The 26,705-nt window shown below is 35.4% G+C and overlaps 1 long non-coding RNA gene across 1 annotated transcript; it reads right to left on the bottom strand.

Annotated features, from left to right (window-relative positions):
* Positions 1-9,225: 9,225 nt before the first annotated feature.
* LOC128291827 (uncharacterized) lies at positions 9,226-10,875 on the bottom strand. Its single transcript, XR_008281762.1, has 2 exons — positions 10,787-10,875; positions 9,226-9,580 (listed from the first exon to the last, which is right to left on the bottom strand). It is a non-coding gene; the product is annotated as an uncharacterized LOC128291827 (long non-coding RNA).
* Between the last annotated feature and the right edge of the window lie 15,830 nt (positions 10,876-26,705).

Below are 26,705 nucleotides of genomic sequence, written 5' to 3'. Positions count from 1 at the left end.
ATTTCCAATTATCTCATTTCAAACAAGTGCACTCACTCATACATTCTATGAATTTTGAATAACTTTAATCATCACATTTACTAATTAATTTAGTCAAGCATGCAACAGCATATGAAGGCCAAACAAATATGAATAAATATATCACTATATAAACTTTCATCTCACATATTATCACATATACATATATTACGAATTCTTATTCATACCTTTCCGAGTTTAACACATCATAGCTACACTTTATTCAAATACTTCAATATCGCTATCCAATGGTCAGATGTAGCTCGGTTGGAGAATATTTCATTTTAAACAAAATAGTCCTTATTAGTGTCGGGAGACATCACATTATCACATATTTGTGGCATGTATAACTAAACTCTTACACTTGCTATGTTAGTCCGAGAATCGACTAAACCTGCTCTGATACCACTAAATTTAACACCCCTTACCCGTATTCAAGGTCGGGCTAAGGTACGAGGTGTTACCAGACAAACATACAAACATTAAACTAAAATACGAGCCATAAAATTTTAATCATATTTCAAAGCGTTCATTCTCTTACACATAGTCCCTTATTTGAGTCTACGAAGCCCAAAACATACTTTTGAAAGGGTTTGGGACTAAACCAAGAACTTATGAAAATCTTGGGAATCTCATGCTTTAAGGCTCCACACGCTCGTGTCGCAAAGTCAGTGTTCCATACACAATTTGAGACACATGGTCGTGTCTCTGCTGTGTGGAATATACCTAGGCTATTTTCCAAGCTTTGGTCAACCTTGATCTCTTACACACTTATACAAAATCAAAAGCATATAACATGGTATTCATTTAATGATTAAAAATCCTCAGTTAAACCACAAACATAGCATTTGTATGTCATCATACATGTGTCTCTCATACTCATTTTACCTTGTTTACTATAGTACCACTTATACATTTATACCAAGATTATCATCTTACCAAATATCTTCAGCTTAATCATCAAGCATTCATATTTAAAGCTAGATCATATCTTTATAAAATACCACGATTCAGATGCACTGAATAACATGTTTGCCTGAAACATTTCAATTCAATTCCATACCCAACAAGCATTACATTGAGACTAGTCATATATATATATACATGTCATGATACATAACATTCTCTTTTTGTTTTCTTATAAACACATATCATTTATTTCATTATATCAATATTTCATATACCATAGTTTCCATGTATTCCACATATATTTATTTTCCTCCTCCTCCTCTCCATTCCACATCCTTAATGTATATAGCATTCTTGTAAGTACGATTTCACAATTTACTAATAAATGTTCACATCAAACTGTCCACACGAGTCATAGTCACTTAATTATTTATAATTCGAGCTACAGAGCTCCAAATTAAGATCCGTAAATTTTCCCTGAAACTAGACTCAAATATATTTCCACCAGAAAATTTTCATTATTTTTGGTTTAGCCAATTAGTACAGTTTATTCATTAAAATTTCCCCTATTTCACTTTCTGACAGTTCTGACCTCTCTTCACTAAAAAATAATTATCTCATAGTACAGAACTAAGATAATGTTCTTGTTGATTTATCTTGAAAATAGACTCATTATGGATTTTAAAAATATAATTTTGAGCCTCTAATTATTTTTATCCAAATTTTTGTGATTTTCCAAAGTCAGAACAGGGGATCACGTAATCATTCTGAATCAGTCTCACAAAAACATAAATATCTCAAAATATAGAACTCCTTTGCTTGTATGTTTCTTTTATATGAAAATAGACTCATTAAGCTTTAATTTGATATCTCATTCAGTCTCTGATTCAATTTATACTATTTTTGGTGATTTTTGAAAATCACGTCACTGCTACTGTCCAAAATAGTTTTATTGCTAATTCACTCTTTCACACTTTCTTTGTATTAACCTCATTTTAACATACATATCACAAATCATTTTCACCATATTTCATACATCACAAGTACAGGCCCATGATCACAAGGTCACCATAAAATCATCCTCATGTATAACTTACTTGTTTATAACCTTACCACATCCTGGTCAGTTAATGAATACATCATTCACATAACCAAGTTCCTGCACTTATTCATCATAACACTCACAAAGCAATACATAGAGAGTCTCCCGTTGAACACTTCGGATCAATCCTCGATACTTGGTGGTTTCAGCACATAGCTCCACCCATCATATAGTTCGGCTCTCTTGTACACATGGTGAACACTTAGTACCACCCATGTGACCTAGCCAGTTTATCTCGTAGCTCTCTTGTCTACATGGTGTCCTTCACTTGGAACCACGCATGCGACCTAGCTACATATATCCCGTAGCTCTCTTGTCTACATTGTGTACACATAGTATCACCCATGCGACCTAGCTACATCATAATGTCTTGTAGCTCTCTTGTACACATGATGTGCACTCAGCACTATACATGTGACCTAGCTACATACCATCTATATCATCCAATCTTTCCGAAGGTTCAACCGGGATTTCTCTCTCTTTTCCAACAATTTCACCAATCAAGTAATTATCCACAAACATATTTCCAATATTTTTATAAAATATCATAATACAAGTAATAGTGATGTATTACTTACATATAAACTTACATCTCATTTAATATCAACGCAATAACATTAAATTACACATTGTCTTATTAAAAATCATATGAACTTACAATTTCCCATAATATCTGTAACACCCCTCGCCCGCATCCGATGCCGGGACGGGGTTCGAGGTGCTACCTGACTTTTACTAACACTTCCATACTAAACAGGGCCATGAAATCTCAAATAATTAAAAACTTTTCTTTTCACATGCAATTTGTCCCTTATGCGAGCTTACGAGGCCCAATACATGCATTCGGGGTGGTTCGGGACCCAATCGAGAACTCATGAAAAACTTAGAAAAATCTCTTGCGTTAAGGCTTCACACGCCCATGTGCTCAGGCCGTGTGGCCAGAAATAGTCTAATTATCAAGCCTTTTGTCACTCTCACACCACATGCATAGATACATACTTATCCAATAACATACAACGTGGCATAAATGAGCTCTTAAACATCTACAAACATGATATGCTCAAGTTATTTTCTTATGTAATAAATATTATAGAATTTGCCCATATCATTACCACATACTAGACATAACTATCATTACATCACAAACCATTCATGAAGCATTATTAACTATTTACCAATCACTTAATCCTGCATTAGTTACTAGCTCATCAATGAATCTCAATTCAATCTCTAGGCATACATGTTGTAAGCCACATCACAAGAAATAATAACATAAATGCATAAGAATAATCATATGGGCCCATAACGTCATTAGCCGACATAGGCCAATTTACATGACTAATACTACCTTAATAACAAGCCAATGCCTTTGGCTAAATCATAATATTACATACTCACATTAAAACCCTATACATGCCATAGACTCGAATCACTTGAGTTTACTTACTCCGATAACGTTAACTCGATAGGGTGATAATATCTCGACGGCCTCCAACCCGAGCTAACCTGGAACTCTAGAAAACATGGGAAAGAAGGGGTAAGCTTTAGCTTAGTAAGTTCATATGAAAACAATAAGCAACTCATTAACTTGTTTTATCAATGTTTACAACATATTTTCAAGTTCACTACAAGCTGTCTTTTCGAGCAACGGTCACTAAATTATTTATATCTGGAGCTACGAAACTCCGAATTAAGTTCCGTTAATTTTCCTGAAACTAGACTTATTTTATTTTTTTCCATAAAATTTCCAGAATTTTGGTTAAGCCAAATAGTACAGTTTATTAGTTAAAGTCTCCCTGTTTCAGGGTATGACCACTTTGACCCTGTACACTACAAACCGAATTTCTCCTGTACAAAATTCCAACGACCATGCTGTTTATTCCCCATAAAATAGACTCAATAAGGAATCCATTCATGTAAGGTATAACTCTTAATAATTTTTGTACAATTTTGGTGAATTTCTAAAGTTAGAACAGGGATCTCGAATTCATTCAGACCCTATTTCACAAGAATTCAAATATCAAACAATATGGAATTCTTTTTCTTCCTCTGTTTCTTTCATGTGAAAATAGACTCATTAAGCTTTAATCCCATATTTTATTCTGCCTCTAACTCATTTTCCACTATTTTTAGTGTATTTTCAAAATTACACTACTGCAGTAACTCAAATCTGTCAAGGCTAAATTACTCATTCATGATCATTGTTCATAATATTAATACAACACCATTTTATCCATCATGGTAAGAATACATATTATGCATCATAGATCATCACATATCAAGGCATTCTCATAGGATTAGTATACATACTTGCACAACTCGTAACATAACTCGAGTGCATACTCACCAATGACTTACCTCATTGAGACCATCATTAACTCTTTCCTTAGATTGCCCGTTGAACACTTGGAATACTAATTAGATACTCGGAAAAGCCTTTGCACATAAGTGCTTCAATTGTAGCTAAAGCTACCTCATATCTCATGACATTTCAATGCTCACTCTCGAGCTAGTCATCTAGACTCATAATTCCTAGTGACATGTCACTCGTATCCTATTCTATTCCTAAGGTTCAAACGGATTTTTCCTCGTCTATTAAGGCTTTGTCTTATCATATTTCTATTAATTACATACACATTAATATCTGTACAATTCATGTAATGATAACATTTAAATACATGTATAGCATGGTATTGTTTACATACGAACTTACCTCGATACCACAAATGTGAAAAGGACATACTAGTCCATAAATCGATTTCTTTCCGTTCTAGGTCCAAGTCTCAATTTTCATCATCTATAACATCACATTTAGCCTACCAATCAGTCACAATATTCATATGGGTCTAAAATCATATTTTTACAAATTTTCATTTTGACCCTAAACTTTTGCATATTTGCACTTTTGCCCCAATGCTCGTAAATTAATTTTATTCAATTTCTATAAGGTTTAAGACATGCTGAACATTTTCTCTTCTATGGCAACTCCAAATTTTCACTAATTCACACACTTATGACCAATTTGTAACTTTCACAATTTAACCCTTTTGACATTTTTACCGAAATTCATTGAATAAAACTCATATTTAACACATCAAACATTCATTATCCACTATAAATCATCAAAGCACAGCCATATCATGAATGGGTAAATTTTAAACTCTAATTTCTCTTCAATCAATTGGTAGAAATAGAAAATTTAAGCTTCGGGATCTCAAAATACGAAAATCATTAAAAGCGGGACAAAAACCATACCTATATAAGCCATAAAAGCTTGGCGAATGGAGCTCATCCATGGCTGCTATTTTCTGTTCTTTCCACGGTTGAAGAAGAAAGAATGAAAAAAAAATGATAGCTTTTATCATTTGTCTTATTAGATTATTTTAATTAATTTACAAAATTACCCTTTTATTTCAACCAAATTTCAAAAATACCAAACAAATATCCATTCACTAACTTATTAAAGGAATAATTGTCACATAAGGACTTTCAATTTAAAACTCATAACAATTAGGCACCTCATATATAAAGAACTCAACTTTTGCACTTTTTACAATTTAGTCCTTTTGACTAAATTGAGTGCTCAAACGTCAAAATTTTCGAATAAAATTTTTACAAAATATTTTTCATAAATTTATAGACTATAAAAATATAATAAAATAAATTTTTTTTTTCTTCGTCGGGTTTGTGGTCCCGAAACCTTTGTTCGACTAGACCCAAAATCGGGCTATTACATTTCTTCCCCCTTTAGGGATTTTCGTCCTCGAAAATCTTACCAAAAAGTTGTTCTCTACTTTCACGAGTCACTTATATCTTTTCTCACAACTTACAAAACAATTCCACACAAGCTCATACTCAAGATTTCCTATAGCTTTTCCATAGTTGAGGTATAAGCCTCGGAGCTCAATTTGAAACACTGGAGACTGACATTCTTGGAACTATAAACTTAGAAACATACAACTCAGTCACATCGGTTGAATAATATATGTACATACTAAAATAATCATGCAGACTTCCATCATCAATCTTTCACAATTCAACTTGCATCTCTCCTTTTTCCTGGAAATGAGAGACATCCCGATACGAAATTCATAACAGTCCTTTATCATTTTCTTCCCACTGTCATAACTGACAATAATAATCTCGAATACATTTGATATTCGGCTTTACCCTATAGACAATTCGACATCCTTTGAACGAATAAACAAGATACTGCTGTGAACTCTGTACTCAATTCTCTGTATACCCAGAGTTTCTCAGTACTGAAATCTTACTCTGAATTAATAGTAATAGAAACCAAATCAAATCCTCCCGCAATTCCAAATTAAAATTGAATCATGCTGTACTTGTTTAATTTACCACTTATAGCCACATTTCTATACTCTGATCATCAACTGTTTAGAAACTTTACTAACATGAATCAAATGATTCCAACTTCATAGATGTGGTCTTTTTATTAATCAGGATAACTATACTTATAACATCTCTCGAACAAGAGAAATCCAACTAATATGTTTCCATAACATACTTTCAAGAATAAAACCCATCATCATACGACTACTTACCAAAGAACACGTAACGGTATTCTCGAACCAGAGAATAAACTTAAATGCACATAACTCAGATTTACTTTTGCAGAATAACCATTCTTTACCCCGAAATTTTAAAGAAATCTCGACACCGAAATCCCCACACTTCTATGATCGAGCCGTAAGCTTAATCATAATGATTCTAATATCGCAAGTCAAAGATTACTCGTAAAGATAAACCAAGCTTGATAATTCTCAAACAAGAATGATAGAAAAGCCAATATAAGAAATTCCAAGATATAAAGATTATACCGAAATCTGAGAATATAATCCGGAAGACAATAATAAAGATGATCCAAAAATCCTCAGAGAAAACCAAAAGGAAACTACGTCAGTATGCTTTAGAATTTCTCATAATAGAGATAATATAATTCTCGCATATATAAACCATAATCAATAGAACATCGAATAATCTTACATAGATTTTTTTGTCAACTTCATTCCAATATATCGAATAGAAATCAAGAGATGGGAAATGTAGATCATAACTAATCGGACCAATAGAACTTTTCATCTAATATCACGGTCTCCAACATCCTCACACAAGAGAATTCCCACTCGAAAGGGATAACTATCGTATTCCCGAATAGAGGAAAACATAGAATACTCAAGAGAAAGATAGCCATCACTTTTGTTTAATTGAATTCGTCATACTCGGACATCATGCAAGTCCGACATTATTCCTCTAACTAATTACATCTTCGCTAATCTCATACTATTCCATTTTGTACTCTTCGGTTTCACTTTTGCAAGCTTATGCAACATATCTCTCGAGAATCTCATCGTATAAATCTATTCTGGTAAGGGGCGAAGATTGTAAAGCCTCTAAACTTTTGACTCTCAAGCAAATACATATTCAACAACAGCATAGCTTTACGCATATTGATTCAAACATTTCAAATTTCCAACTTGTTATAAACACATTTTCACATATCTCAGTAATACATGTAACTTTATTTCATGCGAATATTAGCTAAACATAAGTGAATTTATCATAACTCAAACTTTCATTTCTTTTTCTCGAATTACCCTTAATGTTTTATCAAATTCCCATATTTAGTCTTAATCACTTGCCAATATTTATCAAATTGGAGAACGTCTTATGGTTTTGAGTACATCGCTTACTTAATGCCATAGTTCAACTATGGTCTTGTACTAGCTCTCATCCATCTGTGTCGATGCCGTGTCCCAGACAGGTCTTACACTGACACATGTAACCGTGCTGACGCATGTCCCATACATGTCTTACACTAGCACATCTCGTAGCCGACGCATGTCCCAGACATGTCTGACACTGGCTATCATCTCGAGGCCGATGCATGTCCCAGACATGTCTTACACTGGCTCTCATACTGTGGCTGATGCATGTCCCAGACATGTCTTACACTAGCCCTCGTCTCAATGCCGATGCCATGTCTCATACATGGTCTTACACTGGCACACAAATCTCATGTATTGCCATGGTCCAACCATAGTCTTTTCCGTCAATTCATTAGTGAACGATCGTACTCTTTCCTGCGTTCCACCCAATTTGATCTTTCATTACAACTTTCATGCTATTGTGACATTTATGATTACATGAATCGAGATTATAAAGCATAACATTATTGCATATTGACTTCATCAATCTAGACATAAATGTCAACCTCATGTATATATCGATTATTAATCATGCAATAAAAGCATTCATACATACATTCTGTCATTTCAAGAAAATTTCTTTCTTTTCCTAAACACTTGGCCAAATCAAGTTGGACATTTAACATCGTATGAATACTAACATGCATAAAAGCATTTTTCACAACTTAACGTGTTTTACTCCACTATTTCACATTCTTTAACTCAAGAGTATCACATAGTGAATACTAGTTCATATGAAAATCATGAATATCTTTTCATACCTTTCCCATTTTCAGCATGTCACAAGCATGATTCAATAATCTCAACTTTACTCTTATCTCTATCAAGATTTGCTCGGTTCGAACTCATTCCTGTCTTAATCAACAGTTTTGTTAGGGCTGAGAGATATCACACTATCACGAGTAATACTATGGCATGTATAGCTAGACTCTCTTACGCTAGGTTAGTCCGAGAACCGACTAAACCATGCTCTGATACCACTAAATGTAACACCCCTCGCCCGCATCCGACGCCGGGACGGGGTTCGAGGTGCTACCTGACTTTTACTAACACTTCCATACTAAACAGGGCCATGAAATCTCAAATAATTAAAAAATTTTCTTTTCACATGCAATTTGTCCCTTATGCGAGCTTACGAGGCCCAATACATGCATTCGGGGTGGTTCGGGACCCAATCGAGAACTCATGAAAAACTTAGAAAATCTCTTGCGTTAAGGCTTCACACGCCCATGTGCTCAGCCGTGTGGCGAAATAGTCTAATTATCAAGCCTTTTGTCACTCTCACACCACATGCATAGATACATACTTATCCAATAACATACAACGTGGCATAAATGAGCTCTTAAACATCTACAAACATGATATGCTCAAGTTATTTTCTTATGTAATAAATATTATAGAATTTGCCCATATCATTACCACATACTAGACATAACTATCATTACATCACAAACCATTCATGAAGCATTATTAACTATTTACCAATCACTTAATCCTGCATTAGTTACTAGCTCATCAATGAATCTCAATTCAATCTCTAGGCATACATGTTGTAAGCCACATCACAAGAAATAATAACATAAATGCATAAGAATAATCATATGGGCCCATAACGTCATTAGACGACATAGGCCAATTTACATGACTAATACTACCTTAATAACAAGCCAATGCCTTTGGCTAAATCATAATATTACATACTCACATTAAAACCCTATACATGCCATAGACTCGAATCACTTGAGTTTACTTACTCCGATAACGTTAACTCGATAGGGTGATAATATCTCTAACGGCCTCCAACCCGAGCTAACCTGGAACTCTAGAAAACATGGGAAAGAAGGGGGTAAGCTTTCGCTTAGTAAGTTCATATGAAAACAATAAGCAACTCATTAACTTGTTTTATCAATGTTTACAACATATTTTCAAGTTCACTACAAGCTGTCTTTTCGAGCAACGGTCACTAAATTATTTATATCTGGAGCTACGAAACTCGAATTAAGTTCCGTTAATTTTCCTGAAACTAGACTTATTTTATCTTTTTCCATAAAATTTCCAGAATTTTTGGTTAAGCCAAATAGTACAGTTTATTAGTTAAAATCTCCCCTGTTTCAGGGTATGACCACTTTGACCCCTGTACACTACAAACCAAATTTCTCCCTGTACAAAATTCCAACGACCATGCCGTTTATTCCCCATAAAAATAGACTCAATAAGGAATCCATTCATGTAAGGTATAACTCTTAATAATTTTTGTACAATTTTTGGTGAATTTCTAAAGTTAGAACAGGGATCTCGAATTCATTCAGACCCTATTTCACAAGAATTCAAATATCAAACAATATGGAATTCTTTTCTTCCTCTATTTCTTTCATGTGAAAATAGACTCATTAAGCTTTAATCCCATATTTTATTCTGCCTCTAACTCATTTTCCACTATTTTTAGTGTATTTTCAAAGTTACACTACTGCAGTAACTCAAATCTGTCAAGGCTAAATTACTCATTCATGATCATTGTTCATAATATTAATACAACACCATTTTATCCATCATGGTAAGAATACATATTATGCATCATAGATCATCACATATCAAGGCATTCTCATAGGATTAGTATACATACTTGCACAACTCGTAACATAACTCGAGTGCATTCTCACCAATGATTTACCTCATTGAGACCATCATTAACTCTTTCCTTAGATTGCCCGTTGAACACTTGGAATACTAATTAGATACTCGGAAAAGCCTTTGCACATAAGTGCTTCAATTGTAGCTAAAGCTACCTCATATCTCATGACATTTCAATGCTCACTCTCGAGCTAGTCATCTAGACTCATAATTCCTAGTGACATGTCACTCGTATCCTATTCTATTCCTAAGGTTCAAACGAGATTTTTCCTCGTCTATTAAGGCTTTGTCTTATCATATTTCTATTAATTACATACACATTAATATCTGTACAATTCATGTAATGATAACATTTAAATACATGTATAGCATGGTATTGTTTACATACTGAACTTACCTCGATACCACAAATGTGAAAAGGACATACTCGTCCATAAATCGATTTCTTTCCGTTCTAGGTCCAAGTCTCAATTTTCATCATCTATAACATCACATTTAGCCTACCAATCAGTCACAATATTCATATGGGTCTAAAATCATATTTTTACAAATTTTCATTTTGACCCTAAACTTTTGCATATTTGCACTTTTGCCCCAATGCTCGTAAATTAATTTTTATTCAATTTCTATAAGGTTTAAGACATGCTGAACATTTTTCTCTTCTATGGCAACTCCAAATTTTCACTAATTCACACACTTATGACCAATTTGTAACTTTCACAATTTAACCCTTTTGACATTTTTACCGAAATTCATTGAATAAAACTCATATTTAACACATCAAACATTCATTATCCACTATAAATCATCAAAGCACAACCATATCATGAATGGGTAAATTTTAAACTCTAATTTCTCTTCAATCAATTGGTAGAAATAGAAAATTTAAGCTTGGGATCTCAAAATACGAAAATCATTAAAAGCGGGACAAAAACCATACCTATATAAGCCATAAAAGCTTGGCGAATGGAGCTCATCCATGGCTGCTATTTTCTGTTCTTTCCACGGTTGAAGAAGAAAGAATGAAAAAAAAATGATAGCTTTTATCATTTGTCTTATTAGATTATTTTAATTAATTTACAAAATTACCCTTTTATTTCAACCAAATTTCAAAATACCAAACAAATATCCATTCACTAACTTATTAAAGGAATAATTGTCACATAAGGACTTTCAATTTAAAACTCATAACAATTAGGCACCTCATATATAAAGAACTCAACTTTTGCACTTTTTACAATTTAGTCCTTTTGACTAAATTGAGTGCTCAAACGTCAAAATTTTCGAATAAAATTTTTACAAAATATTTTCATAAATTTATAGACTATAAAATATAATAAAATAAATTTTTTTTTCTTCGTCGGGTTTGTGGTCCCGAAACCACTGTTCCGACTAGACCCAAAATCGGGCTATTACAATATCCATAATCATAGAAATCACATTTATGTATGATAATTCAATGCACTTCATGTACCATAGACATATTTTTAAATCAATTCATAAACTTGGCACCATAATCATTTAATTTAACATAATTCAATTAATTCACTAAATTTAACTTTCAAATATAATTACAGCATTATTGTTGTATTATTATCATACCAACTTACATACTTTCAACACCTCGGAGATCATAGTAAATATATCAATTTTACATTGAAACATGCATAAATTAATGCTTATTATACATATGAACTTGATATTAAAACGACCATTTTACCAACTTTCCCAATTTTCAATTTTTCTCTCATTCTAGGTTCAAATCTCGTTTTCCGGGATCTAAAACATCATATTTTACTTATTTAATTAATGTACTATTCAAAACAGTCCTTAACTCAAACTTTGGAAAAATTACAATTTTGCCCCTAAAATTTTGCATATTTACACTTTTGCCCATAGGCTCGGGAATTAAACTTCATCCCTTATTCTTATGTTTTATGACATGATGATCACTTTTCCTTCTATGGCAACATCAAATTCTCACTCTAACATATACTTATGACTATTAGGTATTTTTACCGATTAAGCCCTTTGCTCGTTTTCACTTAAAACCGAGTAGCACAAGTTGTCTAACATAACTTAAAACCTCATATTCTATCATAAAACACCAGAATACACAAATTTTACCTATGGGTATTTTTCCAAATATGAACCCTAGGTTGAATTATTGCTAGCATAAGCTAAATTAAGTTCTGGGACTCAAAAACGTAAAGAACTTGAAAAGCGGGGTTAGAACAGACTTACAATTGAGCTTGGGAAGCTTGAAAACCCTAGCCATGGAGTCTCCTTGGTATACACGTCCATGGTGAAGAAGATGAGCAAAATTGGCTTTTAATTTTGTATTTTAATTCATTTTACCCTAAATGACCAAAATACCCTTACTACTAAACTTTCCAAAAATTCCATCCATGTCCAATTTTGTCCATAACTTAGAAATTGGTCAAATTTCTATTTAAGACCTCCAATTAATATTTCAAATCAATTTCATACTAGAAACTTCTAGAATGCAAGTTTTGCAACTTATTCAATTTAGTCCCTAACTTCGAATTAAGCACTTTATGCATAGAATTTCTTCACGAAATTTTCACACAATCATGCAATCATATCATAGACCTCAAAATAATCATAAAATAATTATATATATCTCAGATTTTGTGGTCCCGAAACCTCTGTTCCAACTAGACCCAATTTTGGGCTATTACAAGAGGTCCTTAAATAGCAGTTTGACCAAGTTCTAAAAATTTGGACAAAAATGGATATGCATGGTAAAAAATTCCAAAGAAAGGCTTTAGGGGTAAATTGGTCATTTAGTGATTAAATGGACTAAAAGACAAATTAAAAGCCAAAATTTTTCCATCTTCTACCCCATGGCCGTGTGAACCAAGAGAACACCATGGCTAGGGTTTTCAAACTTCCAAGCTTAATAGTAAGTGTTCCCAAGCCCCGTTTTTAATGTTCTTTGCATTTTTGAAGTCCCCGTGACATGATCTATCCATCTTTACCCATATTTTGAAGTAGGGTTCATGTTCAAAAATTGACCCATGCATGACTTGCTTGTGTTTTTATGTTTAAGGAAAGAATATGAAAGATTGATGTACGTTTAACAACTTTTACTGAGTGATTTTGCATGAAGATGCTTAAAAAGGACTAAAGTGTAAAAATTGTAAAATACATAGTAATTGTGTGAATTAAAAGTGAAATGTGGACTACTATATGAATAATAAAGGCTTGGCTAGGCTTAAATTACAAGAAAAAAGAGCACATTTCATTTTACAAGCCTAGGGACCAAAGTGTAAAATGTGAAAGTTTAGGGATAAAAATTAAAATTTGTAAAAGTATGATTCTTGGACCAATTTGAATAATGTGAGCCCTAAATAAGTTATATTTGAAATGTTAGATCAAGAAAATTGAGATTCGGGCTTAAATCGAAAAAGTACGAGATTATAGACTAAAATGGAATAATTAGCCATGCTCGGGTTCACGGCAAGTTCGTGTGATAATAATATCATGCTTAAATTGTAATGTTATACTATTACCTCATAAATTGAATGATTTGTCATAAGGATGTACATGATGAGAACTTGACAAGTAAGTACATGTGTAAATAATGTGACAATGTATTATATTTTGATGTTTTGACATTATGTGATAAATGTTTTATCAATATTACGTATACTATGCCTAATGATAACTTTGTAAGTATGAGTGATATTGGTCATTATCCACGATGTTACGAGCAAGTACGATAGAGATGCTATCTGTATATGAGAAAAAATCCTGTTTGAACCTTAGGAATAGTTTAGGATACAAGTGACATGTCACTAGGAATTAAGAAATCTGAACTCATTGAGTTGGTGTGGGTTCGTGATATACATGAGGCATCCAAACTCATTGAGTTGGTCTAAGTTCATTATGGATGCGAGTATCTTAACTCGTTGAGTTGGTCCAAGTTTATAATAGATGCGATACACGTGGCATCTGAGCTCGTTGAGTTGGTCCGAAGTCATCATGGATGTGATACAAGTGGAAACCAAGCTTATTGAGTTGGTCCGAGTTCATAATGGATGCAATAGATGTAATTGGGTTCCGAGCAATGGTCTTGTGTGTCCTGTTGGTGGCTAGGTAATCCTTGAGTGAGTCAGATACCTGAATAGTAAGACTTCGCCTATAGAGTCTACTGAATTTGTAATTAGAGTTTTGAACCCCCTAGGCAGATGTGTTTTGGTTGATAAAGTCTGCAAGAATTATCCGTTAATGTTTTGAGACACTTGTTTTCTGGCTAATCTAATGTTGTTACCTTTTGATGAATTTGATATAATTCTGGGTATCGATTGGTTAACTTTGCATGATACTGTTGTGAACTGCAAATGGAAAACTATTGATTTGAGACGCAAGGATGATGAAATAGTCAGAATTGAATCTAGTGATTTAAATGGATGGCCTACTGTAATATCTTCGATAAAAGCTTTGAGTATGGTGAGAAAGGGTTGTGAAGCTTATTTTGCATATGTGATTGAGTCGAGAATGTCAGAAAAGAAAGTTGAATCTGTGCTTGTTGTCTGTAAGTTCCCTGTTGTGTTTCCTGAAGAACTTCCGGGATCAGCTCCGGTTAGAGGAGTAGAATTTGGCATTGAATTGGTACCTGGTACTATTCGATTTTGATAGCTCTTTATAGAATGGCTCCAACTGAACTAAAAGAATTAAATTCTCAGTTGCAAGAAATGATCGATAGAGGATTTGCTAGACTGAGTTTCTCACCTTGGGATACTCCGGTTTTATTCGTGAAAAAGAAAGACGGAATGATGAGAATGTGTATAGATTATTGTCAGTTGAACCAAGTGACTATCAAGAATAAGTATCTTCTACCTCGAATTGATGATTTGTTTGATCAGTTGAAAAGAGTTACTGTGTTTTCAGAAATAGATTTAAGATTAGACTATTATCAGTTGTGAGTGAAAGACTCAAACATTCTGAAAACTGCTTTCAGAACGAGGTACGATCACTATGAATTTTTAGTTATGCCTTTCGGATTGATTAATGCACCTGCTATTTTTATGGATTTGATGAATAGAATTTTCAGACCGTATCTAGATCAATTTGTTGTTGTATTCATTAATGACATATTGATTTATTCACGTGATGAATCCGAACATGTTGAGCATTTGAGATTAGTGCTACAAATTTTGAGAGATAAACAGTTGTATGCGAAGTTCAGTAAATGTGAATTTTGGTTGCGAGAAGTTGGTTTTCTGGGTTATATTATTTCAGTCTCTAGCATCTGAGTTGATTCTAGAAAAATTTTAGCTATTTTGGATGGAAACCTTCGAGGAATGTCTCTGAAGTCCGTAGTTTTCTGGGACTTGCTGGTTATTATAGAAGATTTGTAAAAGGTTTTTTGATGATTGCGACTCTGTTGACAAAACTGCTTCAGAAAGATGTGAAACTTGTGTGGTCTGAAAAGTATTAGAACAGTTTTGATCAATTGAAAACTTTGTTGACTGAAGCTCCGGTATTGTTACAACCTGAATCAAGTAAAGAATTTGTAATATACAATGATACTTCGTTGGTTGGTCTGGGATGTGTTTTAATGCAAGAAGGCAAAGTCATTGCTTATGCTTCGAGACAGTTGAAGCCGCGTGAAAAGAACTATCCCACACACGATCTTGAATTAGCTGCGATTGTGTTTGCTCTAAAGATATGGCGCCACTACTTATTCGGTGAGAAATTTCATGTGTATTCTGATCATAAGAGTTTGAAGTATTTGATGACTCAGAAAGATCTGAATCTACGGCAAAGAAGATGGTTAGAGCTGCTAAAAGACTATGAACTTGTGATTGATTATCATCCGGGAAAAGCAAACATTGTTACTGATGCCTTGAGTCGAAAATCATTGTTTGCTTTATGTGTGATGAATGCTCATTTGGTTCTGTCCAATGATGGTTTAGTTTTAGCTAAATTGAAAGCAAGACCCTTGTTCTTATAGCAGATTATCGAAGCTCAGAAGATTGATAATGAGATTTTTGCTAAAAGCGCTCAGTGTGATGTAGAGTCTGATTCAGAATTCAAAATTGATAAAGATGATTGTTTGAGATTCTGAGATCGAATTTGTGTTCCAAGAAATTCAGAGTTAATTCAGATGATTTTGACTAAGCACACAATAGTCAATTATTTGTGCATCCTGGTAGTACAAAAATGTATAATGATCTGAAATAGCATTACTGGTGGTCCGGAGTGAAAAGAGACATCTCTGACTTTGTTTCTAAATGTTTGATTTGCAAGCAAGTTAAAACTGAACATCAGGTTCCATCTGGGTTGTTGCAACCAATTATGGTTTTGGAGTGGAAATGGTATCGAGTGACAATGGACTTTGTTTCAGGTTTTCCCTTGTCTCTGAGAAAGAAAGATGCTATCTAGATTATAGTTGATCGATTGACGAAATTGGCTCATTTTATTCTGGTTCGATCCGATTACTCGCTTGATAAATTAGCTGAGTTATACATTTCCGATCTTGTAAGATTGCACGGTGTGCCATTATCTAAAGTATCAGATAGAGATCCGAGTGAACAATTCTGGAAGAAATTGCAAGATGCTCTGGGTACTAAGTTGCACTTCAGTACTACTTTTCACCCGCAAACGGACGGTCAATCTGAGCGGATTTTTCAGATACTCGAAGATATGTTGAGATGTTGCATTCTTGAGTTTGAAGGTACGTGGGAATAGTATTTACCTTTGATTCAATTTGCTTATAATAATAGTTTTCAATCGAGTACTAAAATGGCACCATACGAAGCTTTATATGGTTGTAAATGTCATACACCTTTGTATTCGACAGAGCTCAGTGAAAATAAGATTCACAGGGTTAATTTGACAAAATAAATGAAACAGAAAGTGAAAGTGATCTGAGATAGTCTAAAAACAACTTCTGATCGTCAAAAATCTTATGCGGATTCAAAAAGAAAAGATATTGAGTTTGAGATCGGTGATAAAGTGTTTTTAAAGGTATCTTCATGGAAGAAAGTGCTTCGATTCAGTAGAAAAGGCAAATTAAGTTCGAGGTTCATTGGGCCGTATGAGATTATCGAGCGCATTAGGTCGGTAATGTATAAATTGTTGTTACCACCAGAGCTAGAAAAGATTCATAATGTGTTTCATGTATCGATGCTTCGACGATACAGATCAGATCCGTTGCATGTAATTCCTTCGTCTGAGATAGACATTCAGTCAGATATGACTTATGAAGAAAAGCCGATCCATATTTTAGCTCAAGAGGTTAAAGAACTGCAAAATAAGAAAATTTTGTTTGTAAAAGTGATATGGCATCGACACGGAATTGAATAGTCTACGTGGGAGCCTGAAGATATTATAAGGCAGCAATACCCGAATCTATTCAATGGAAAGATTTTCGGGGATGAAAATCCGTAAGGGGGGAGAATTGTAACAGCCTGGTTTAGATTCTAGCTAGAATAGTGATTTCGGGACCACAAATCCGAGTCAAAGAAATGTTTAAATATTATTTTCTATGTTTATGATGTGTGAATTAGCATGTGTGAAAGTCTCATATGAAAATTTGAATGTTTGTGTGCTTAATTTGGAAAAAGGACCTAATCGCGTAAAATGTCAAAGTTGCCTGCTATATGTCAAAAGTGCCTAATTAATTTTGCTATATTTATGAGAGGTCCTTATGTGGTAATTATGCCATTTACATGGTTAATGGACATATATTTCCTTATTACAAATGTTTTTTTACATGTATTAATAAAGGGAAAAATTGGTATTTTATTAATAATATAAGTTAAATAAAACAAAGCTTAAAATAAACTCATTTTCTCATGTTCATCAACCAAAAATCACACATAAAAGAAAAGAAAAGGATATCTAAGGTTCGACCATTGAATTTCTTGATTAAGGTATGGATTTTGTTCAGTTTTTAATTATTTCTACGTTTTTGTCATCATTACTTCGTATATTATTGAACCCATGCCTCAATTTTTGATTTTGTTGATAATTTGGAAATATGCCATGGATGAATTCATGAGATTTGTGATGTTATATGTTGAAATATGAAAGCTTGATGTTGGGTTTACATGTTTTGTCTTTGGATTTTTGATGAATTTGAGTAATTTGGGCTAAATTGTAAAAATGTTATTTTGAGAGACTAAAATGTGAAATAAATGAAATTTATGGACTTGTATGAGAGCTATGAAAATTTGGATAAGCTTGTGTATAAGCAAACTTTGTGTATTTTGTGATTTTGTGAATTAGTGACTAAAGTGTCGAAATGTGAAAATGTGAGGGCTAGTTTGCAAAATCCCCTAAATATGTGTCTATGGATTGTTTTGAATAATTTAGTGAATAAAAGGGTTAATTTTGAATACTTATAGATCAAGGAAAGAGGAATTCAGACTTATATCGAGGGAAGTCGAGTGTAACACCCCAAACCCGGCCCAGATGCTATGGCCAAATCTAGCGCGTCACATTGAAGTGTTTTAGCGAAAACCTTGTTTTCATTGAAAACCCTTCCTTAAGATATGAAACCTTAGTTAACTTATGAAAACACTCTTTTCAGTTGCGAAAGCTTTGTTTAAAACAATTGATTTAAGAAAAGTTATCATTTAAGAATTAAGTTGCAAAAACGTAGTAAACATGTTATAATTCAAGAAACCATGTTCAACCTCTCAAAATTATATCGCACAAAAATAATAATCCAAATAATAAAAAAAAGGAGAAGCTTTATTACGGTCCATTCCAAAATCACTTAATAAATCAGAAACTAAATGCTCTTTTTTTTTATTAGAACGAACAAGTCCAAGCTGTCTCGCTAGCTGGCCACTCAAAGTCCCTCCAGACATCAAACCTCCTATTGAGCATCACCTGAGAAAAATAAAAGAGGGGGTGAGTTTTCTCAAACTCAATATGTACATCCCTCAAACAAACATTAAGCATACATCAACCACCATACATTATACATGTAATGCAATGCAGTGCAATCCCATCCTAATAATCCATCCGCTACATACCAACTCCGTCCCCTGATACACATTATGTTGGGATATAAATATCGACCCACCCAACCAACACACATCCAGGGTAGCCCGGTTGGGAAACTACCTTCATTTACATATTGGGCTTAAAAGCCGTCAGTGGATCCATGATTGTCAGGCAACCATGCGATCCTTATATACTTCCTCCGTTCCATAATTCCCAACCCATATGCAACCTAAGCAGAATATCATTTGTATGCAGCAGATATGCATATCACATCCATTAAACTTACATTCAACACATAGGGGTATTTTGGTCATTACGTCCTTAGGGGCATTTCAGTAGTTTTCCCTTTATTACGGTTTTCACTTACCTTGGCCCGTTAACAAATCCCGTGAGCTAAGATGAATGAATACTATGCACCAGGTAGGATTCCAGAGAAGAGGAGGTGGGTCATTAAGACCACTTAAGTACCAACCTCTCCCTAGATCCAGTCCTAGACATGCATATACCCATTGCCACACCTTACCCTTATGACATGTCCACGGTCTTAACAATTTAATTAAGTTTTATGCAGTCATCATATACTAAGCCCAAAACCCCTACATATATGCATATGGCCCACTAGGCCCAATCTTATTTATATGGCCCATCCGACCCAATTCACGTTCATATGACCCATCAGGCCCAATTCACATTCATATGGCCCATTAGGCCCAATCTCATTTATATGGCCCATCCAGTCCAAATCACATTATATTCATGCTCACATACAAATTTTCTATCACATAGCATCACTTATCACATTTTGCCTAATATGGGCCCAACAGCCCCTCGGGCCCATTTAGCCCATTTCGGCCCATTTGGCCTATTCACAACCCAAGTCCATGGAATCGCCCATGGGCCTCAGGCAACCTATTAGTCTCCCCCTTACGAGTGTTCATGCACTCGCAAGACTACCATAGCCAAACTTTCGACTTTTCGGCATTTCGGCTTTTCAGCATTTCGACCTTTGCTGATCTACTTGTGTGTGCAGTGTAAGTACACACTTGGTAAGCAAGCGTGCTATGATTCCCTTAGTCACCAACCTGCAAATGATATCACCCTTTCATTAATCATATGCTTAACACATATTTTACCCAAAAAAAAATGAAACCTCACCTTAACCTTACCTTGAACACCAATCCCTAATAGCTTTTCCTTGATCACGTACTCCTTAGATCTGCATTAATATTACTCATTAAAACCAAAGACTAGGGGAATAGCATCCAACATAATTCACCTCCTTATCTCACTTAAGATCATTTAGCCAACCTTAGTCAATAAGAGAGAAATACTTACCAAACCGCAAAACACCTAAGGAGTAATTCGGCAAAGAGCTAAAACCCGAGATTTGATACTAATTCCCTACCAAAGTTGATTAGAAAGAGTGAGGGAGGGAAGTAATCGATATTAACAATACTAGCTGAAAAAGAGATAAGGTACTTACACCAAAAGAGTAATCGGCCCACGGGAGATTCGGCTTTTCGGCTTTCAAACTAGTATGGTGAATAAGGATTATTTGGCACAAATTAAAGAAGAAGAGTAGAAGAAGGAATCGACTAACCCAAAAGTGGAACAAAGAAAATTGTGTAGAGGAAAAGAGGGAAAATAGACACAAAGAAATAAAGAAAAACAAAGGGTTTTCGGCTTTTAGGAAAAAGGGTTTCTGGCAACAAGGTGAAGGGAATTCGGCATTAGCCTGGCCACCCCCCATTCGACACCTATTTATAGCCTCTATAGCCGAATTTCCTGACCCTCAATTCCTCATTCGGCTCCATCACTTCCCCCTTCTCATCTCCTCATTTTTCTCCCTGATAACTCCCTAATCTATTTCCTAAATTTTCTCTTCTAAACACTCCCCTTGGAGTCCATCTTCACGCCACTTTCAACCTTCTAGAAGGCCAAAATTAAACTCTTAAAAAAAATACTAAGCTAGGATTCAAACCTCGGATCTCTTTGCTATCTACTAATGCCACCTCCCTACACCCTAAGTGGCATCACTTAGCCACTCCTCCACAAAGCTTTTTGATGTCATTTTCCCCTATCTTTATTTAAAAGCCCAACTACTCCCAACCCTGATTCCTTTAATAATTAAAATAAAATTCCTCTACCACAAAACTCGAACCCCGAACTTCTCTAACATACCTTAACACTTCAAATTCCTTTAACCCTTAAAGCCAACATGTCATTTGTGATTTTCTTACTCACTTAAAAATTTGATGAGACCGAAAGCCAATTTCATCTAGGCCCAAAATTCGGGGCATTACAACTCTACCCCCTAAAATAAAATTCGTCCTCGAAATTTTACCTGATTCAAACAGTTGAGGATATTGACGTCGCATTGCTTCCTCGGGTTCCTAAGTAGCCTCCTCAGATTTGTGATTCCACCAAAATACTTTGACTAATGGAATGGACTTCCTTCTTAGTATCTTAACATCACGATCAATTATTTGTATCGGCTCTTCCTCGAAAGTTAGGTCTGGCCTAACCTCAATTTCTTCCACTGCCACGACATGTGAAGATCCGATCAATACCACCTTAGCACGGAAACATGAAACACATCGTGGATCTGGCTTAGGTTAGGAGGTAACTCCAACTGGTAGGCGACTGGCCATTTCCACCTTAGAACTCGATATAGCCCAATGAACCTTGGGCTTAGCTTACCCTTTCGTCCAAACCTTAACACTTTCTTTGTGACAGCCCAAAATAGACCCTAGCCGGAATGTGGTTTCGGGACCACAAAACCGAGGCATAACAATAATTTAAAATTTATTTCGATGCCTATAATATGTGAGTATTCATGTATGACATTTTTTGATGATTGATTTAGTGTTATAAAGGTGAATTTCACTAGAAAGGACTTGTGTGAGAAAATTTAGAATTGAGATAGGCAAATGTGGAAGTGGCCTATTGATGCACACTAGAAATGTTGTCCTTGCATGTCAAATTCCCCAAATTTGACTATAGTGGCCGCCATGGTGATGAATATGGGCAAAGAAAACATGTTTCAAACATGTTTTGCTAGTGGTGCATGTTAGAAATAATAAAATAAGAGTATGAAAAAAAGGGAAAAAAAAGTGTTCATCTTTCACCATTGCTCTTGGCCGAATGTCCTAAGGAAAGAAAAGAAAATTTTGCTCATCCATTTTCACTTCTTGGCCGAAAATACTAAGGAAAAAGGGGGAGGATTTTTGCTTCATGCTTGGTTTGGAAGAGATCTAGAAGGAGATTTGGCTAAGTTTGCATCAAGATTAAGGTATGTATGAGGTTGTGTTAGGGGTTTCATGCATGTCTTGGTTGCTAACTTGATGTGCATGTTAGCCATGGCTCAAATCTTTGTTATGCCATGGAAATGGTATTTGGCCAAAGTTGTTATGGTGTTAATGCCATTGCATGCTAAATATCAAGCTTGATAATGATTCATGTGATGGTAGATTGAGGGTTCTTAGATTTTCTTTTAGCATTTTGAATGAGATACTAAGTTCTTTGTTTAACCATGACCAAATTGAAACGGTATGGTGTTGTGGTATTCGCCATGTTGTATCCATAAATATGATTCATGCATGTTGTATGGTGAGTAAGATTTAAGCTTTGGATATGTGTGTATATTTGGATATAAGCCACTTGAGAATTGGCCATTGCACCTACATGAATATATGTTTGCACATGATGAATTGGTATGACATGTATACTATTTTGAGGTGTCTATTTGCTTGTGATGTTGTTTGGTTATGAAATAAATGAGAGATGTGTATAGAACTACAATATGTAATCGTTAATTAGGAAAATGTATGCTGTTTTTTTGTGTAGTATAAGGTGTAAAATTTGCCTCCACATAGACATGCATATTCGGCCAAAGGAAGTAGATTGGTGTGCATGTATTCGGTTAGAGGCAACCATATTGAAGCCTTATCTTGGCTTAGATTGTTGACCAAATGGGTAATAAGTGAGGATGGTTGCGAATATACAAATATACATATGCATGTGTAATTGAACTATAAATGTATAGCAAGATGATTAAACTAGTTTATTTATCTATTAAGCCGAGAAGTTAAAGAAGGAGAAACAAGCAAGGGCAAAGCCAAGGACATCGAGTAGCCGGGTCGAAACCGTTATACTCAACACAAGGTAAGTCCTTAAGCACTTGTTGTGAGAACTCCTTGGATAGATATTTTCGGAGTGATTCTCCTATTTATTATTATGATTATATGTACAAATTGAATTTAGTAAGTTGCTTTACCATGATGAATTGACATAAGGCACAATGTGTGCAAAGACCATATGGCACTATGTGTGCGATTTACTATGGCACTATGTGTGCGATTTACTATGGCACTATGTGTGCGATTTACTATGGCACTATGTGTGCGATTTACTATGGCACTATGTGTGCGATTCACTATGGCACTATGTGTGCGATTTACTATGGCACTATGTGTGCGATTCACTATGGCACTATGTGTGCGATTCACTATGGCACTATGTGTGCGATTTACTATGGCACTATGTGTGCGATTTACTATGGCACTATGTGTGCGATTTGCTATAGCACTATGTGTGCGATTTGCTATAGTCACATTCGGTTGTGGAAATAAATTGTGCATGAACGAGGTAAGTGATTGAGTTACTAACTAAATATCGAAATTGGGATTGTACGGTTACGCATAAAATTATCTAGTGCATTGTTGTTCCAACTTGAGGAAGCGGATTCAAATCGATTGGGCTGACTTGTCGTTTGATTTGGTTGAAGGATTGGGCATGAGATCGAACCAAAATCTTAGAAATTGCAGTATAGTTTGATATGGCTGGAAACATCTATTTTGTATTATTTGATTATTCACTTATGATTGTTATTGTTGATGGTAGAGTAGTGCTTACGACTTACTGAGTTATGTACTCATTTGGTGTGCTTATTTGTTGTTTATTTAGGTTCTTGATCCATTTTGCGTGCTCGGGACTGTCATCGAAGTCATCACACCGTCTAGCGACTTTTTGGTATCTTCTTCTTAGATGGTTTAAGAAAACATTTCGGCATGTATAGGCTATTATGTTTTGTTTGAACTCGGTATGTAAAATATTGCCTAGCCATGCGAAAATGGCTTATGAATGTTTTGAGCATAATGTTATAATTATTTGGTATGTATATGCTCATTAAGAGGCATGGAAGTGTTTGGCAATGACCAGCCATTAGAATGGGTCATCATGCTTATATTTTGGACCATATATGAAAAAGGGTGGTTGAATCATAGAGACTATGTGTTAGAGAAAGTCTATCCTAGAATATGATGCTGGCAGCAACAGTGACGTGGATGTGAAAAATCACTAAAAATAGTAGGAATAGAATTAAATAGTGAATAAATTATGTAAATGAACCTTGATGAGTCTATTTTCATACGGAGGAAACGAAACGGTTATATGAGTTGTATGTTGAGAGATATTTGGGTTTTAGTGGAACGGGGCCAGAACGGTTTCTGGATTCCCTGCTCGGACTTTGAAAATTCATTATAAATTAACCAGAAATAATTAGGAGTCATACCACATATGTATGAATTCCTCTTTGAGTCTAGTTTCTATAGAAACAAACGGTACCAGTATTGAAGTCCTGCACAGGGAGTTATTTGAGTTGTAACGCGCGAAGGTCAGTGTAGTCGGCCCCTGTAACACGGGTGACTTTAACTAATAAACTGTACCAATTGGCCCAACCAAAATTCTAGAAAAAATCTGTAGACGGAAATGTGAGTCTAGTTCCAGAAAAAAATTACAAAACTGATTTTCGAGTTCTAAAACTCAAGTTATGATTTTTGAAGCGACTAGTACACAGATTGGCAGCTTGTCTGGAACTTTTCAATAAGTGGTTTGAAGTCTGTTAACACCTCGTGTTCGACTCGTGACGGTCTCGGTTCGGGTGTTACAATTTTATTGGTATCAGAGCCATGGTTTAGTCGGTTCTAGGACTACCATGGCACGTATGAGTCTAGCTATACATGCCTTAATGTTAATGTTTAAGCGTGTGATGACTTCGACGGTTAAAATGTTTTTTTGTTTTGATTAGTAAATGGATCCCGAAGTAGAGAGAACCTTGGCGGATGACGTCGAAAGTGTAGCGGCTGCTCCTGCACAAGGGACGCCGCTGTTGAACCTCGGTCATCTGCGAATAATCAAGGTGAGGGGCTAAACAAGCCTTCTTTACCATGATGAATGAGTGGGTCGCATAATATGCCCGAACTAATCCGCTGTCCAACAAATCCAATTTGAATAATCCACCCAAAGAGCCCGTAATGCCATCGATTCATCGACCCGTGACGAGGTGAGTAAGCCACCGTAGATTTGATTAGGAAGCGCGGGCTGAAGAGTTCGGTCGTAATTATCGATGATGCCGAAAGGGCCGAGTTTCGGCTTGACAACACCATTCGGTGTTTGATGAACTGTCATGCACACCGATGAATGTCTAAAGTGTGCTATATCCTTGTTGCGGGACTCACCTACTATTGGTGGAGGACCTTGATTTCCATAGTTCCAAAGCGAACGAGTTACTTGGGATTTCTTTCAAACGGAGTTTGAAAGAAATATATTAGTCAACGGTTCATTGATCAAAAGCGTAAGGAATTCCTGGAACTCAAGCAAGGCCGCATGACAGTATCTGAATACGAACATGAGTTCGTAAGACTCAGTCGGTATGCCCGGGAGTGTGTGGCTGATGAGGTTGCTATGTGCAAGAGGTTCGAAGAAGGGTTGAATGAAGATCTAAGATTACTAGTGGGTATTTTGGAGATAAAAGAATTCGTAACACTAGTTGAACGAGCCTGCAAGGCGGAGGAACTTGGAAAGGAGAAGAAGAAGGCTGAATTTGAAGCTAGAGACTATCGCAAAAGATCGACGGTAAAGCTCCGTTTTCGGCTGTAAAGAAGTTCAGGGAGGACACCAATAGATCGAGGACGACTGCGGGGATTTCCATTAGACCACGACCATTGACGGACTCCCGAGCTACTTCGGTAGCTAGTGTGGGCAATAACCGTCAAGAGAAATCTGAATGCCCCCAATGTGGGAGAAGACACATAGGTGAATGTTGGGGTAAGACTACCAATAAGGCTTGTTACGGATGCGGTTCGAAGGACCACCTCATTAGAGATTGCACGGGGCTCGATGAGAAGAATAGGATGCAAGGTGCGAGACCTAGTGGAATGACAGCTAGAGGTAGACCACCAAGAATTTCAGGAGGTAGGGGTGGTAGTCAGAGAGGGCTCTTGATCTGACTGTTCGATCTCGAGACTCGCGCTCTGCTAGAGCATATG

Source organism: Gossypium arboreum, chromosome 4, assembly GCF_025698485.1.
Source record: "Gossypium arboreum isolate Shixiya-1 chromosome 4, ASM2569848v2, whole genome shotgun sequence".
Lineage (NCBI taxonomy): Eukaryota > Viridiplantae > Streptophyta > Magnoliopsida > Malvales > Malvaceae > Gossypium > Gossypium arboreum.
The sequence above is the reverse complement of the archived record's forward strand: the minus strand, read 5'-3'. Positions and strand labels throughout refer to the sequence as shown.